This window comes from Equus caballus, chromosome 25 (genome assembly GCF_041296265.1).
Source record: "Equus caballus isolate H_3958 breed thoroughbred chromosome 25, TB-T2T, whole genome shotgun sequence".
Taxonomy (NCBI): Eukaryota; Metazoa; Chordata; class Mammalia; order Perissodactyla; family Equidae; genus Equus; species Equus caballus.
Genome location: NC_091708.1, coordinates 2899588 through 2916361, shown reverse-complemented (window position 1 = coordinate 2916361; position 16774 = coordinate 2899588).

Here is a 16774-nt window from a genome sequence, read left to right as displayed (position 1 = left end):
CCTTTGGAAGAGATGTTCCCGGTAGGCTGTAAGAGCACTGTGCAGAGCGAGTTGTTTCTTAGCTTCCCAAAGAGCTGGAAGCAAGATGCTGTGGGGCCCAACTCGCCCTTTGGTAAGAAGCCTGCACGTTGTGCCTTTCAGCTCTAGGGCAAAGTAGCACACCCAGAGCAGAAGTCCTACTTCAGCCAGATCAGGCCTGCAAAGAAACTGCGTTTCACAGGCCTTTGGAAGAGATGTTCCCACTAGGCTGTAAGAGCACTGTGCAGAGCGAGTGGTTTCTTAGCTTCCCATAGAGCTGGAAGCAAGCTGCTGTGGGGCCCAACTCGCCCTTTGGAAAGAAGCCTGCACGTTGTGCCTTTCAGCTCTAGGGCAAAGTAGCACACCCAGAGCAGAAGTCCTACTTCAGCCAGATCAGGCCTGCAAAGTAAGTGCGTTTCACAGACCTTTGAAAACGATGTTCCCGGTAGGATGTAAGAGCACTGTGCAGAGCGAGTTGTTTCTTAGCTTCCCAAAGAGCTGGAAGCAAGATGCTGTGGGGCCCAACTCGCCCTTTGGAAAGAAGCCTGCACGTTGTGCCTTTCAGCTCTAGGGCAAAGTAGCACACCCAGAGCAGAAGTCCTACTTCAGCCAGATCAGGCCTGCAAAGAAACTGCGTTTCACAGGCCTTTGGAAGAGATGTTCCCGGTAGGCTGTAAGAGCACTGTGCAGAGCGAGTTGTTTCTTAGCTTCCCAAAGAACTGGAAGCAAGACGCTGTGGGGCCCAACTCGCCCTTTGGAAAGAAGCCTGCACGTTGTGCCTTTCAGCTCTAGGGCAAAGTAGCACACCCAGAGCAGAAGTCCTACTTCAGCCAGATCTGGCCTGCAAAGAAACTGCGTTTCACAGGCCTTTGGAAGAGATGTTCCCCGTAGGCTGTAAGAGCACTGTGCAGAGCGAGTTGTTTCTTAGCTTCCCAAAGAGCTGGAAGCAAGATGCTGTGGGGCCCAACTCGCCCTTTGGAAAGAAGCCTGCACGTTGTGCCTTTCAGCTCTAGGGCAAAGTAGCACACCCAGAGCAGAAGTCCTACTTCAGCCAGATATGGCCTGCAAAGAAACTGCGTTTCACAGGCCTTTGGAAGAGATGTTCCCGGTAGGCTGTAAGAGCACTGTGCAGAGCGAGTTGTTTCTTAGCTTCCCAAAGAGCTGGAAGCAAGATGCTGTGGGGCCCAACTCGCCCTTTGGAAAGAAGCCTGCACGTTGTGCCTTTCAGCTCTAGGGCACAGTAGCACACCCAGAGCAGAAGTCCTACTTCAGCCAGATCAGGCCTGCAAAGAAACTGCGTTTCACCGGCCTTTGGAAGAGATGTTCCCGGTAGGCTGTAAGAGCACTGTGCAGAGCGAGTTGTTTCTTAGCTTCCCAAAGAGCTGGAAGCAAGATGCTGTGGGGACCAACTCGCCCTTTGGAAAGAAGACTGCACGTTGTGCCTTTCAGCTCTAGGGCAAAGTAGCACACCCAGAGCAGAAGTCCTACTTCAGCCAGATCAGGCCTGCAAAGAAACTGCGTTTCACAGGCCTTTGGAAGAGATGTTCCCACTAGGCTGTAAGAGCACTGTGCAGAGCGAGTGGTTTCTTAGCTTCCCAAAGAGCTGGAAGCAAGATTCTGTGGGGCCCAACTCGCCCTTTGGAAAGAAGCCTGCACGTTGTGCCTTTCAGCTCTAGGGCAAAGTAGCACACCCAGAGCAGAAGTCCTACTTCAGCCAGATCAGGCCTGCAAAGAAACTGCGTTTCACAGGCCTTTGGAAGAGATGTTCCCACTAGGCTGTAAGAGCACTGTGCAGAGCGAGTTGTTTCTTAGCTTCCCAAAGAGCTGGAAGCAAGATGCTGTGGGGCCCAACTCGCCCTTTGGAAAGAAGCCTGCACGTTGTGCCTTTCAGCTCTAGGGCAAAGTAGCACACCCAGAGCAGAAGTCCTACTTCAGCCAGATCAGGCCTGCAAAGAAACTGCGTTTCACAGGCCTTTGGAAGAGATGTTCCCGGTAGGCTGTAAGGGCACTGTGCAGAGCGAGTTGTTTCTTAGCTTCCCAAAGAGCTGGAAGCAAGATGCTGTGGGGCCCAACTCGCCCTTTGGAAAGAAGCCTGCACGTTGTGCCTTTCAGCTCTAGGGCAAAGTAGCACACCCAGAGCAGAAGTCCCACTTCAACCAGATCAGGCCTCCAAAGAAACTGCGTTTCACAGGCCTTTGGAAGAGATGTTCCAGGTAGGCTGTAAGAGCACTGTGCAGAGCGAGTTGTTTCTTAGCTTCCCAAAGAGCTGGAAGCAAGATGCTGTGGGGCCCAACTCGCCCTTTGGAAAGAAGCCTGCACGTTGTGCCTTTCAGCTCTAGGGCAAAGTAGCACACCCAGAGCAGAAGTCCTACTTCAGCCAGATCAGGCCTGCAAAGAAACTGCGTTTCACAGGCCTTTGTAAGTGATGTTCCCGGTAGGCTCTAAGAGCATTGTGCAGAGAGAGTTGTATCTTTGCTTCCCAAAGAGTTGGAAGCAAGATGCTGTGGGGCCCAACTCGCCCTTTGGAAAGAAGCCTGCACGTTGTGCCTTTCAGCTCTAGGGCAAAGCAGCACACCCAGAGCAGAAGTCCTACTTCAGCCAGATCAGGCCTGCAAAGAAACTGCGTTTCACAGGCCTTTGGAAGAGATGTTCCCACTAGGCTGTAAGAGCACTGTGCAGAGCGAGTTGTTTCCTAGCTTCCCAAAGAGCTGGAAGCAAGATGCTGTGGGGCCCAACTCGCCCTTTGGAAAGAAGCCTGCACGTTGTGCCTTTCAGCTCTAGGGCAAAGTAGCACACCCAGAGCAGAAGTCCTACTTCAGCCAGATCAGGCCTGCAAAGAAACTGCGTTTCACAGGCCTTTGGAAGAGATGTTCCCGGTAGGCTGTAAGAGCACTGTGCAGAGCGAGTTGTTTCTTAGCTTCCCAAAGAGCTGGAAGCAAGATGCTGTGGGGCCCAACTCGCCCTTTGGAAAGAAGCCTGCACGTTGTGCCTTTCAGCTCTAGGGCAAAGTAGCACACCCAGAGCAGAAGTCCCACTTCAGCCAGATCAGGCCTGCAAAGAAACTGCGTTTCACAGGACTTTGGAAGTGATGTTTCCGGCAGGCTGTAAGAGCACTGTGCAGAGTGAGATGTATCTTAGCTTCCCAAAGAGCTGGAAGCAAGATGCTGTGGGGCCCAAATCGCCCTTTGGAAAGAAGCCTGCACGTTGTGCCTTTCAGCTCTAGGGCAATGTAGCACACCCAGAGCAGAAGTCCGACTTCAGCCAGATCAGGCCTGCAAAGAAACTGCGTTTCACAGGCCTTTGGAAGAGATGTTCCCGGTAGGCTGTAAGAGCACTGTGCAGAGCGAGTTGTTTCTTAGCTTCCCAAAGAGCTGGAAGCAAGATGCTGTGGGGCCCAACTCGCCATTTGGAAAGAAGCCTGCACGTTGTGCCTTTCAGCTCTAGGGCAAAGTAGCACACCCAGAGCAGAAGTCCTACTTCAGCCAGATCAGGCCTGCAAAGAAACTGCGTTTCACAGGCCTTTGGAAGAGATGTTCCCGGTAGGCTTTAAGAGCACTGTGCAGAGCGAGTTGTTTCTTAGCTTCCCAAAGGGCTGGAAGCAAGATGCTGTGGGGCCCAACTCGCCCTTTGGAAAGAAGCCTGCACGTTGTGCCTTTCAGCTCTAGGGCAAAGTAGCACACCCAGAGCAGAAGTCCTACTTCAGCCAGATCAGGCCTGCATAGAAACTGCGTTTCACAGGCCTTTGGAAGAGATGTTCCCGGTAGGCTGTAAGAGCACTGTGCAGAGCGAGTTGTTTCTTAGCTTCCCAAAGAGCTGGAAGCAAGATGCTGTGGGGCCCAACTCGCCCTTTGGAAAGAAGCCTGCACGTTGTGCCTTTCAGCTCTAGGGCAAAGTAGCACACCCAGAGCAGAAGTCCCACTTCAGCCAGATCAGGCCTGCAAAGAAACTGCGTTTCACAGGACTTTGGAAGTGATGTTCCCGGCAGGCTGTAAGAGCACTGTGCAGAGCGAGTTGTATCTTTGCTTCCCAAAGAGTTGGAAGCAAGATGCTGTGGGGCCCAACTCGCCCTTTGGAAAGAAGCCTGCACGTTGTGCCTTTCAGCTCTAGGGCAAAGTAGCACACCCAGAGCAGAAGTCCTACTTCAGCCAGATCAGGCCTGCAAAGAAACTGCGTTTCACAGGCCTTTGGAAGACATGTTCCCGGTAGGCTGTAAGAGCACTGTGCAGAGCGAGTTGTTTCTTAGCTTCTCAAAGAGCTGGAAGCAAGATGCTGTGGGGCCCACTTCGCCCTTTGGAAAGAAGCCTGCACGTTGTGCCTTTCAGCTCTAGGGCAAAGTAGCACACCCAGAGCAGAAGTCCTACTTCAGCCAGATCAGGCCTGCAAAGGAACTGCGTTTCACAGGCCTTTGGAAGAGATGTTCCCGGTAGGCTGTAAGAGCACTGTGCAGAGCGAGTTGTTTCTTAGCTTCCCAAAGAGCTGGAAGCAAGATGCTGTGGGGCCCAACTCGCCCTTTGGAAAGAAGCCTGCACGTTGTGCCTTTCAGCTCTAGGGCAAAGCAGCACACCCAGAGCAGAAGTCCTACTTCAGCCAGATCAGGCCTGCAAAGAAACTGCGTTTCACAGGCCTTTGGAAGAGATGTTCCCACTAGGCTGTAAGAGCACTGTGCAGAGCGAGTTGTTTCCTAGCTTCCCAAAGAGCTGGAAGCAAGATGCTGTGGGGCCCAACTCGCCCTTTGGAAAGAAGCCTGCACGTTGTGCCTTTCAGCTCTAGGGCAAAGTAGCACACCCAGAGCAGAAGTCCTACTTCAGCCAGATCAGGCCTGCAAAGAAACTGCGTTTCACAGGCCTTTGGAAGAGATGTTCCCGGTAGGCTGTAAGAGCACTGTGCAGAGCGAGTTGTTTCTTAGCTTCTCAAAGAGCTGGAAGCAAGATGCTGTGGGGCCCAACTCGCCCTTTGGAAAGAAGCCTGCACGTTGTGCCTTTCAGCTCTAGGGCAAAGTAGCACACCCAGAGCAGAAGTCCTACTTCAGCCAGATCAGGCCTGCAAAGGAACTGCGTTTCACAGGCCTTTGGAAGAGATGTTCCCGGTAGGCTGTAAGAGCACTGTGCAGAGCGAGTTGTTTCTTAGCTTCCCAAAGAGCTGGAAGCAAGATGCTGTGGGGCCCAACTCGCCCTTTGGAAAGAAGCCTGCACGTTGTGCCTTTCAGCTCTAGGGCAAAGCAGCACACCCAGAGCAGAAGTCCTACTTCAGCCAGATCAGGCCTGCAAAGAAACTGCGTTTCACAGGCCTTTGGAAGAGATGTTCCCACTAGGCTGTAAGAGCACTGTGCAGAGCGAGTTGTTTCCTAGCTTCCCAAAGAGCTGGAAGCAAGATGCTGTGGGGCCCAACTCGCCCTTTGGAAAGAAGCCTGCACGTTGTGCCTTTCAGCTCTAGGGCAAAGTAGCACACCCAGAGCAGAAGTCCTACTTCAGCCAGATCAGGCCTGCAAAGAAACTGCGTTTCACAGGCCTTTGGAAGAGATGTTCCCGGTAGGCTGTAAGAGCACTGTGCAGAGCGAGTTGTTTCTTAGCTTCCCAAAGAGCTGGAAGCAAGATGCTGTGGGGCCCAACTCGCCCTTTGGAAAGAAGCCTGCACGTTGTGCCTTTCAGCTCTAGGGCAAAGTAGCACACCCAGAGCAGAAGTCCTACTTCAGCCAGATCAGGCCTGCAAAGAAACTGCGTTTCACAGGCCTTTGGAAGAGATGTTCCCACTAGGCTGTAAGAGCACTGTGCAGAGCGAGTGGTTTCTTAGCTTCCCATAGAGCTGGAAGCAAGCTGCTGTGGGGCCCAACTCGCCCTTTGGAAAGAAGCCTGCACGTTGTGCCTTTCAGCTCTAGGGCAAAGTAGCACACCCAGAGCAGAAGTCCTACTTCAGCCAGATCAGGCCTGCAAAGAAAGTGCGTTTCACAGACCTTTGGAAACGATGTTCCCGGTAGGATGTAAGAGCACTGTGCAGAGCGAGTTGTTTCTTAGCTTCCCAAAGAGCTGGAAGCAAGATGCTGTGGGGCCCAACTCGCCCTTTGGAAAGAAGCCTGCACGTTGTGCCTTTCAGCTCTAGGGCAAAGTAGCACACCCAGAGCAGAAGTCCTACTTCAGCCAGATCAGGCCTGCAAAGAAACTGCGTTTCACAGGCCTTTGGAAGAGATGTTCCCGGTAGGCTGTAAGAGCACTGTGCAGAGCGAGTTGTTTCTTAGCTTCCCAAAGAACTGGAAGCAAGACGCTGTGGGGCCCAACTCGCCCTTTGGAAAGAAGCCTGCACGTTGTGCCTTTCAGCTCTAGGGCAAAGTAGCACACCCAGAGCAGAAGTCCTACTTCAGCCAGATCTGGCCTGCAAAGAAACTGCGTTTCACAGGCCTTTGGAAGAGATGTTCCCCGTAGGCTGTAAGAGCACTGTGCAGAGCGAGTTGTTTCTTAGCTTCCCAAAGAGCTGGAAGCAAGATGCTGTGGGGCCCAACTCGCCCTTTGGAAAGAAGCCTGCACGTTGTGCCTTTCAGCTCTAGGGCAAAGTAGCACACCCAGAGCAGAAGTCCTACTTCAGCCAGATATGGCCTGCAAAGAAACTGCGTTTCACAGGCCTTTGGAAGAGATGTTCCCGGTAGGCTGTAAGAGCACTGTGCAGAGCGAGTTGTTTCTTAGCTTCCCAAAGAGCTGGAAGCAAGATGCTGTGGGGCCCAACTCGCCCTTTGGAAAGAAGCCTGCACGTTGTGCCTTTCAGCTCTAGGGCACAGAAGCACACCCAGAGCAGAAGTCCTACTTCAGCCAGATCAGGCCTGCAAAGAAACTGCGTTTCACCGGCCTTTGGAAGAGATGTTCCCGGTAGGCTGTAAGAGCACTGTGCAGAGCGAGTTGTTTCTTAGCTTCCCAAAGAGCTGGAAGCAAGATGCTGTGGGGACCAACTCGCCCTTTGGAAAGAAGACTGCACGTTGTGCCTTTCAGCTCTAGGGCAAAGTAGCACACCCAGAGCAGAAGTCCTACTTCAGCCAGATCAGGCCTGCAAAGAAACTGCGTTTCACAGGCCTTTGGAAGAGATGTTCCCACTAGGCTGTAAGAGCACTGTGCAGAGCGAGTGGTTTCTTAGCTTCCCAAAGAGCTGGAAGCAAGATTCTGTGGGGCCCAACTCGCCCTTTGGAAAGAAGCCTGCACGTTGTGCCTTTCAGCTCTAGGGCAAAGTAGCACACCCAGAGCAGAAGTCCTACTTCAGCCAGATCAGGCCTGCAAAGAAACTGCGTTTCACCGGCCTTTGGAAGAGATGTTCCCACTAGGCTGTAAGAGCACTGTGCAGAGCGAGTTGTTTCTTAGCTTCCCAAAGAGCTGGAAGCAAGATGCTGTGGGGCCCAACTCGCCCTTTGGAAAGAAGCCTGCACGTTGTGCCTTTCAGCTCTAGGGCAAAGTAGCACACCCAGAGCAGAAGTCCTACTTCAGCCAGATCAGGCCTGCAAAGAAACTGCGTTTCACAGGCCTTTGGAAGAGATGTTCCCGGTAGGCTGTAAGAGCACTGTGCAGAGCGAGTTGTTTCTTAGCTTCCCAAAGAGCTGGAAGCAAGATGCTGTGGGGCCCAACTCGCCCTTTGGAAAGAAGCCTGCACGTTGTGCCTTTCAGCTCTAGGGCAAAGTAGCACACCCAGAGCAGAAGTCCTACTTCAGCCAGATCAGGCCTGCAAAGAAACTGTGTTTCACAGGCCTTTGGAAGAGATTTTCCCACTAGGCTGTAAGAGCACTGTGCAGAGCGAGTTGTTTCTTAGCTTCCCAAAGAGCTGGAAGCAAGATGCTGTGGGGCCCAACTCGCCCTTTGGAAAGAAGCCTGCACGTTGTGCCTTTCAGCTCTAGGGCAAAGCAGCACACCCAGAGCAGATGTCCGACTTCAGCCAGATCAGGCATGCAAAGAAACTGCGTTTCACAGGCCTTTGGAAGAGATGTTCCCGGTAGGCTGTAAGAGCACTGTGCAGAGCTAGTTGTTTCTTAGCTTCCCAAAGAGCTGGAAGCAAGATGCTGTGGGGCCCAACTCGCCCTTTGGAAAGAAGCCTGCACGTTGTGCCTTTCAGCTCTAGGGCAAAGTAGCACACCCAGAGCAGAAGTGCTACTTCAGCCAGATCAGGCCTGCAAAGAAACTGTGTTTCACAGGCCTTTGGAAGAGATTTTCCCACTAGGCTGTAAGAGCACTGTGCAGAGCGAGTTGTTTCTTAGCTTCCCAAAGAGCTGGAAGCAAGATGCTGTGGGGCCCAACTCGCCCTTTGGAAAGAATCCTGCACGTTGTGCCTTTCAGCTCTAGGGCAAAGTAGCACACCCAGAGCAGAAGTCCTACTTCAGCCAGATCAGGCCTGCAAAGAAACTGCGTTTCACAGGCCTTTGGAAGAGATGTTCCCGGTAGGCTGTAAGAGCATGGTGCAGAGCGAGTTGTTTCTTAGCTTCCCAAAGAGCTGGAAGCAAGACGCTGTGGGGCCCAACTCGCCCTTTGGAAAGAAGCCTGCACGTTGTGCCTTTCAGCTCTAGGGCAAAGTAGCACACCCAGAGCAGAAGTCCTACTTCAGCCAGATCAGGCCTGCAAAGAAACTGCGTTTCACAGGCCTTTGGAAGAGATGTTCCCCGTAGGCTGTAAGAGCACTGTGAAGAGCGAGTTGTTTCTTAGCTTCCCAAAGAGCTGGAAGCAAGATGCTGTGGGGCCCAACTCGCCCTTTGGAAAGAAGCCTGCACGTTGTGCCTTTCAGCTCTAGGGCAAAGTAGCACACCCAGAGCAGAAGTCCGACTTCAGCCAGATCAGGCCTGCAAAGAAACTGCGTTTCACAGGCCTTTGGAAGAGATGTTCCCGGTAGGCTGTAAGAGCACTGTGCAGAGCGAGTTGTTTCTTAGCTTCCCAAAGAGCTGGAAGCAAGATGCTGTGGGGCCCAACTCGTCCTTTGGAAAGAAGCCTGCACGATGTGCCTTTCAGCTCTAGGGCAAAGTAGCACCCAGAGCAGAAGTCCTACTTCAGCCAGATCAGGCCTGCAAAGAAACTGCGTTTCACAGGCCTTTGGAAGAGATGTTCCCGGTAGGCTGTAAGAGCACTGTGCAGAGCGAGTTGTTTCTTAGCTTCCCAAAGAGCTGGAAGCAAGATGCTGTGGGGCCCAACTCGCCCTTTGGAAAGAAGCCTGCACGTTGTGCCTTTCAGCTCTAGGGCAAAGTAGCACACCCAGAGCAGAAGTCCTACTTCAGCCAGATCAGGCCTGCAAAGAAACTGCGTTTCACAGGCCTTTGGAAGAGATGTTCCCCGTAGGCTGTAAGAGCACTGTGCAGAGCGAGTTGTTTCTTAGCTTCCCAAAGAGCTGGAAGCAAGATGCTGTGGGGCCCAACTCGCCCTTTGGAAAGAAGCCTGCACGATGTGCCTTTCAGCTCTAGGGCAAAGTAGCACACCCAGAGCAGAAGTCCTACTTCAGCCAGATCAGGCCTGCAAAGAAACTGCGTTTCACAGGCCTTTGGAAGAGATGTTCCCGGTAGGCTGTAAGAGCACTGTGCAGAGCGAGTTGTTTCTTAGCTTCCCAAAGGGCTGGAAGCAAGATGCTGTGGGGCCCAACTCGCCCTTTGGAAAGAAGCCAGCACGTTGTGCCTTTCAGCTCTAGGGCAAAGTAGCACACCCAGAGCAGAAGTCCCACTTCAGCCAGATCAGGGCTCCAAAGAAACTGCGTTTCACAGGCCTTTGGAAGAGATGTTCCCGGTAGGCTGTAAGAGCACTGTGCAGAGCGAGTTGTTTCTTAGCTTCCCAAAGAGCTGGAAGCAAGATGCTGTGGGGCCCAACTCGCCCTTTGGAAAGAAGCCTGCACGTTGTGCCTTTCAGCTCTAGGGCAAAGTAGCACACCCAGAGCAGAAGTCCGACTTCAGCCAGATCAGGCCTGCAAAGAAACTGCGTTTCACAGGTCTTTTGAAGAGATGTTCCCGGTAGGCTGTAAGAGCACTGTGCAGAGCGAGATGTTTCTTAGCTTCCCAAAGAGCTGGAAGCAAGATGCTGTGGGGCCCAACTCGCCCTTTGGAAAGAAGCCTGCACGTTGTGCCGTTCAGCTCTAGGGCAAAGTAGCACACCCAGAGCAGAAATCCTAATTCAGCCAGATCAGGCCTGCAAAGAAACTGCGTTTCACAGGCCTTTGGAAGAGATGTTCCCGGTAGGCTGTAAGAGCACTGTGCAGAGCGAGTGGTTTGTTAGGTTCCCAAAGAGCTGGAAGCAACATGCTGTGGGGCCAAATCGCCCTTTGGAAAGAAGTCAGCACGATGTGCCTTTCAGCTCTAGGGCAAAGTAGCACACCCAGAGCAGAAGTCCTACTTCAGCCAGAGCAGGCCTGCAAAGAAACTGCGTTTCACAGGCCTTTGGAAGAGATGTTCCCGGTAGGCTGTAAGAGCACTGTGCAGAGCGAGTTGTTTCTTAGCTTCCCAAAGAGCTGGAAGCAAGATGCTGTGGGGCCCAACTCGCCCTTTGGAAAGAAGCCTGCACGTTGTGCCTTTCAGCTCTAGGGCAAAGTAGCACACCCAGAGCAGAAGTCCTACTACAGCCAGATCAGGCCTGCAAAGAAACTGCGTTTCACAGGCCTTTGTAAGTGATTTTCCCGGTAGGCTCTAAGAGCACTGTGCAGAGCGAGTTGTATCTTTGCTTCCCAAAGAGTTGGAAGCAAGATGCTGTGGGGCCCAACTCGCCCTTTGGAAAGAAGCCTGCACGTTGTGCCTTTCAGCTCTAGGGCAAAGTAGCACACCCAGAGCAGAAGTCCTACTTCAGCCAGATCAGGCCTGCAAAGAAACTGCGTTTCACAGGCCTTTGGAAGAGATGTTCCCGGTAGGCTGTAAGAGCACTGTGCAGAGCGAGTTGTTTCTTAGCTTACCAAAGGGCTGGAAGCAAGATGCTGTGGGGCCCAACTCGCCCTTTGGAAAGAAGCCTGCACGTTGTGCCTTTCAGCTCTAGGGCAAAGTAGCACACCCAGAGCAGAAGTCCCACTTCAGCCAGATCTGGCCTCCAAAGAAACTGACTTTCACAGGCCTTTGGAAGAGATGTTCCCGGTAGGCTGTAAGAGCACTGTGCAGAGCGAGTTGTTTCTTAGCTTCCCAAAGAGCTGGAAGCAAGACGCTGTGGGGCCCAACTCGCCCTTTGGAAAGAAGCCTGCACGTTGTGTCTTTCAGCTCTAGGGCAAAGTAGAACACCCAGAGCAGAAGTCCTACTTCAGCCAGATCAGGCCTGCAAAGAAACTGCGTTTCACAGGCCTTTGGAAGAGATGTTCCCACTAGGCTGTAAGAGCACTGTGCAGAGCGAGTTGTTTCTTAGCTTCCCAAAGAGCTGGAAGCAAGATGCTGTGGGGCCCAACTCGCCCTTTGGAAAGAAGCCTGCACGTTGTGCCTTTCAGCTCTAGGGCAAAGCAGCACACCCAGAGCAGATGTCCGACTTCAGCCAGATCAGGCATGCAAAGAAACTGCGTTTCACAGGCCTTTGGAAGAGATGTTCCCGGTAGGCTGTAAGAGCACTGTGCAGAGCGAGATGTTTATTAGCTTCCCAAAGAGCTGGAAGCAAGATGCTGTGGGGCCCAACTCGCCCTTTGGAAAGAAGCCTGCACGTTGTGTCTTTCAGCTCTAGGGCAAAGTAGCACACCCAGAGCAGAAGTCCTACTTCAGCCAGATCAGGCCTGCAAAGAAACTGCGTTTCACAGGCCTTTGGAAGAGATGTTCCCACTAGGCTGTAAGAGCACTGTGCAGAGCGAGTTGTTTCTTAGCTTCCCAAAGAGCTGGAAGCAAGATGCTGTGGGGCCCAACTCGCCCTTTGGAAAGAAGCCTGCACGTTGTGCCTTTCAGCTCTAGGCAAAGCAGCACACCCAGAGCAGATGTCCGACTTCAGCCAGATCAGGCCTGCAAAGAAACTGCGTTTCACAGGCCTTTGGAAGAGATGTTCCCGGTAGGCTGTAAGAGCACTGTGCAGAGTGAGATGTTACTTAGCTTCCCAAAGAGCTGGAAGCAAGATGCTGTGGGGCCCAACTCGCCCTTTGGAAAGAAGCCTGCACGTTGTGCCTTTCAGCTCTAGGGCAAAGTAGCACACCCAGAGCAGAAGTCCTTCTTCAGCCAGATCAGGCCTGCAAAGAAACTGCGTTTCACAGGCCTTTGGAAGACATGTTCCCGGTAGGCTGTAAGAGCACTGTGCAGGGCGAGTTGTTTCTTAGCTTCCAAAAGAGCTGGAAGCAAGATGCTGTGGGGCCCAACTCGCCCTTTGGAAAGAAGCCTGCACGTTGTGCCTTTCAGCTCTAGGACAAAGTAGCACACCCAGAGCTGAAATCCTAATTCAGCCAGATCAGGCCTGCAAAGAAACTGCGTTTCACAGGCCTTTGGAAGAGATGTTCCCGGTAGGCTGTAAGAGCACTGTGCAGAGCGATAGGTTTCTTAGGTTCCCAAAGAGCTGGAAGCAAGATGCTGTGGGGCCCAACTCGCCCTTTGGAAAGAAGCCTGCACGTTGTGCCTTTCAGCTCTAGGTCAAAGTAGCACACCCAGAGCAGAAGTCTTACTTCAGCCAGATCAGGCCTGCAAAGAAACTGCGTTTCACAGGCCATTGGAAGAGATGTTCCCGGTAGGCTGTGAGAGCACTGTGCAGAGCGAGTTGTTTCTTAGCTTCCCAAAGAGCTTGAAGCAAGATGCTGTGGGGCCCAACTCGCCCTTTGGAAAGAAGCCTGCACGTTGTGCCTTTCAGCTCTAGGGCAAAGTAGCACACCCAGAGCAGAAGTCCTACTTCAGCCAGATCAGGCCTGCAAAGAAAGTGCGTTTCACAGGCCTTTGGAAGAGATGTTCCCACTAGGCTGTAAGAGCACTGTGCAGAGCGAGTTGTTTCTTAGCTTCCCAAAGAGCTGGAAGCAAGATGCTGTGGGGCCCAACTCGCCCTTTGGAAAGAAGCCTGCACGTTGTGCCTTTCAGCTCTAGGGCAAAGTAGCACACCCAGAGCAGAAGTCCTACTTCAGCCAGATCAGGCCTGCAAAGAAACTGCGTTTCACAGGCCTTTGGAAGAGATGTTCCCGGTAGGCTGTAAGAGCACTGTGCAGAGCGAGTTGTTTCTTAGCTTCCCAAAGAGCTGGAAGCAAGATGCTGTGGGGCCCAACTCGCGCTTTGCAAAGAAGCCTGCACGTTGTGCCTTTCAGCTCTAGGGCAAAGTAGCACACCCAGAGCAGAAGTCCTACTTAAGCCAGATCAGGCCTGCAAAGAAACTGCGTTTCACAGGCCTTTGGAAGAGATGTTCCCGGTAGGCTGTAAGAGCACTGTGCAGAGCGAGTTGTTTCTTAGCTTCCCAAAGAGCTGGAAGCAAGATGCTGTGGGGCCCAACTCGCCCTTTGGAAAGAAGCCTGCACGATGTGCCTTTCAGCTCTAGGGCAAAGTAGCACACCCAGAGCAGAAGTCCTACTTCAGCCAGATCAGGCCTGCAAAGAAACTGCGTTTCACAGGCCTTTGGAAGAGATGTTCCTGGTAGGCTATAAGAGCACTGTGCAGAGCGAGTTGTTTCTTAGCTTCCCAAAGAGCTGGAAGCAAGATGCTGTGGGGCCCAACTCGCCCTTTGGAAAGAAGCCTGCACGTTTTCCCTTTCAGCTCTAGGGCAAAGTAGCACACCCAGTGCAGTAGTCCTACTTCAGCCAGATCAGGCCTCCAAAGAAGCTGCGTTTCACAGGCCTTTGGAAGAGATGTTCCCGGTAGGCTGTAAGAGCACTGTGCAGAGCGAGTTGTTTCTTAGCTTCCCAAAGAGCTGGAAGCAAGATGCTGTGGGGCCCAACTCGCCCTTTGGAAAGAAGCCTGCACGTTGTGCCTTTCAGCTCTAGGGCAAAGTAGCACACCCAGAGCAGAAGTCCTACTTCAGCCAGATCAGGCCTGCAAAGAAACTGTGTTTCACAGGCCTTTGGAAGAGATTTTCACACTAGGCTGTAAGAGCACTGTGCAGAGCGAGTTGTTTCTTAGCTTCCCAAAGAGCTGGAAGCAAGATGCTGTGGGGCCCAACTCGCCCTTTGGAAAGAAGCCTGCACGTTGTGCCTTTCAGCTCTAGGGCAAAGTAGCACACCCAGAGCAGAAGTCCTACTTCAGCCAGATCAGGCCTGCAAAGAAACTGCGTTTCACAGGCCTTTGGAAGAGATGTTCCCACTAGGCTGTAAGAGCACTGTGCAGAGCGAGTGGTTTCTTAGCTTCCTAAAGAGCTGGAAGCAAGATTCTGTGCGGCCCAACTCGCCATTTGGAAAGAAGCCTGCACGTTGTGCCTTTCAGCTCTAGGGCAAAGTAGCACACCCAGAGCAGAAGTCCTACTTCAGCCAGATCAGGCCTGCAAAGAAACTGCGTTTCACAGACCTTTGGAAGAGATGTTCCCGGTAGGATGTAAGAGCACTGTGCAGAGCGAGTTGTTTCTTAGCTTCCCAAAGAGCTGGAAGCAAGATGCTGTGGGGCCCAACTCGCCCTTTGGAAAGAAGCCTGCACGTTGTGCCTTTCAGCTCTAGGGCAAAGTAGCACACCCAGAGCAGAAGTCCTACTTCAGCCAGATCAGGCCTGCAAAGAAACTGCGTTTCACAGACCTTTGGAAGAGATGTTCCCGGTAGGCTGTAAGAGCACTGTGCAGAGCGAGTTGTTTCTTAGCTTCCGAAAGGGCTGGAAGCAAGATGCTGTGGGGCCCAACTCGCCCTTTGGAAAGAAGCCAGCACGTTGTGCCTTTCAGCTCTAGGGCAAAGTAGCACACCCAGAGCAGAAGTCCCACTTCAGCCAGATCAGGCCTCCAAAGAAACTGCGTTTCACAGGCCTTTGGAAGAGATGTTCCCGGTAGGCTGTAAGAGCACTGTGCAGAGCGAGTTGTTTCTTAGCTTCCCAAAGAGCTGGAAGCAAGATGCTGTGGGGCCCAACTCGCCCTTTGGAAAGAAGCCTGCACGTTGTGCCTTTCAGCTCTAGGGCAAAGTAGCACACCCAGAGCAGAAGTCCGACTTCAGCCAGATCAGGCCTGCAAAGAAACTGCGTTTCACAGGCCTTTGGAAGAGATGTTCCCGGTAGGCTGTAAGAGCACTGTGCAGAGCGAGATGTTTCTTAGCTTCCCAAAGAGCTGGAAGCAAGATGCTGTGGGGCCCAACTCGCCCTTTGGAAAGAAGCCTGCACGTTGTGCCTTTCAGCTCTAGGGCAAAGTAGCACACCCAGAGCAGAAATCCTAATTCAGCCAGATCAGGCCTGCAAAGAAACTGCGTTTCACAGGCCTTTGGAAGAGATGTTCCCGGTAGGCTGTAAGAGCACTGTGCAGAGCGAGTGGTTTGTTAGGTTCCCAAAGAGCTGGAAGCAACATGCTGTGGGGCCAAATCGCCCTTTGGAAAGAAGTCTGCACGATGTGCCTTTCAGCTCTAGGGCAAAGTAGCACACCCAGAGCAGAAGTCCTACTTCAGCCAGAGCAGGCCTGCAAAGAAACTGCGTTTCACAGGCCTTTGGAAGAGATGTTCCCGGTAGGCTGTAAGAGCACTGTGCAGAGCGAGTTGTTTCTTAGCTTCCCAAAGAGCTGGAAGCAAGATGCTGTGGGGCCCAACTCGCCCTTTGGAAAGAAGCCTGCACGTTGTGCCTTTCAGCTCTAGGGCAAAGTAGCACACCCAGAGCAGAAGTCCTACTACAGCCAGATCAGGCCTGCAAAGAAACTGCGTTTCACAGGCCTTTGTAAGTGATTTTCCCGGTAGGCTCTAAGAGCACTGTGCAGAGCGAGTTGTATCTTTGCTTCCCAAAGAGTTGGAAGCAAGATGCTGTGGGGCCCAACTCGCCCTTTGGAAAGAAGCCTGCACGTTGTGCCTTTCAGCTCTAGGGCAAAGTAGCACACCCAGAGCAGAAGTCCTACTTCAGCCAGATCAGGCCTGCAAAGAAATTGCGTTTCACAGGCCTTTGGAAGAGATGTTCCCGGTAGGCTGTAAGAGCACTGTGCAGAGCGAGATGTTTATTAGCTTCCCAAAGAGCTGGAAGCAAGATGCTGTGGGGCCCAACTCGCCCTTTGGAAAGAAGCCTGCACGTTGTGTCTTTCAGCTCTAGGGCAAAGCAGCACACCCAGAGCAGATGTCCGACTTCAGCCAGATCAGGCCTGCAAACAAACTGCGTTTCACAGGCCTTTGGAAGAGATGTTCCCGGTAGGCTGAAGAGCACTGTGCAGAGCGAGATGTTTATTAGCTTCCCAAAGAGCTGGAAGCAAGATGCTGTGGGGCCCAACTCGCCCTTTGGAAAGAAGCCTGCACGTTGTGTCTTTCAGCTCTAGGGCAAAGCAGCACACCCAGAGCAGATGTCCGACTTCAGCCAGATCAGGCCTGCAAAGAAACTGCGTTTCACAGGCCTTTGGAAGAGATGTTCCCGGTAGGCTGTAAGAGCACTGTGCAGAGTGAGATGTTTCTTAGCTTCCCAAAGAGCTGGAAGCAAGATGCTGTGGGGCCCAACTCGCCCTTTGGAAAGAAGCCTGCACGTTGTGCCTTTCAGCTCTAGGGCAAAGTAGCACACCCAGAGCAGAAGTCCTTCTTCAGCCAGATCAGGCCTGCAAAGAAACTGCGTTTCACAGGCCTTTGGAAGACATGTTCCCGGTAGGCTGTAAGAGCACTGTGCAGGGCGAGTTGTTTCTTAGCTTCCAAAAGAGCTGGAAGCAAGATGCTGTGGGGCCCAACTCGCCCTTTGGAAAGAAGCCTGCACGTTGTGCCTTTCAGCTCTAGGACAAAGTAGCACACCCAGAGCTGAAATCCTAATTCAGCCAGATCAGGCCTGCAAAGA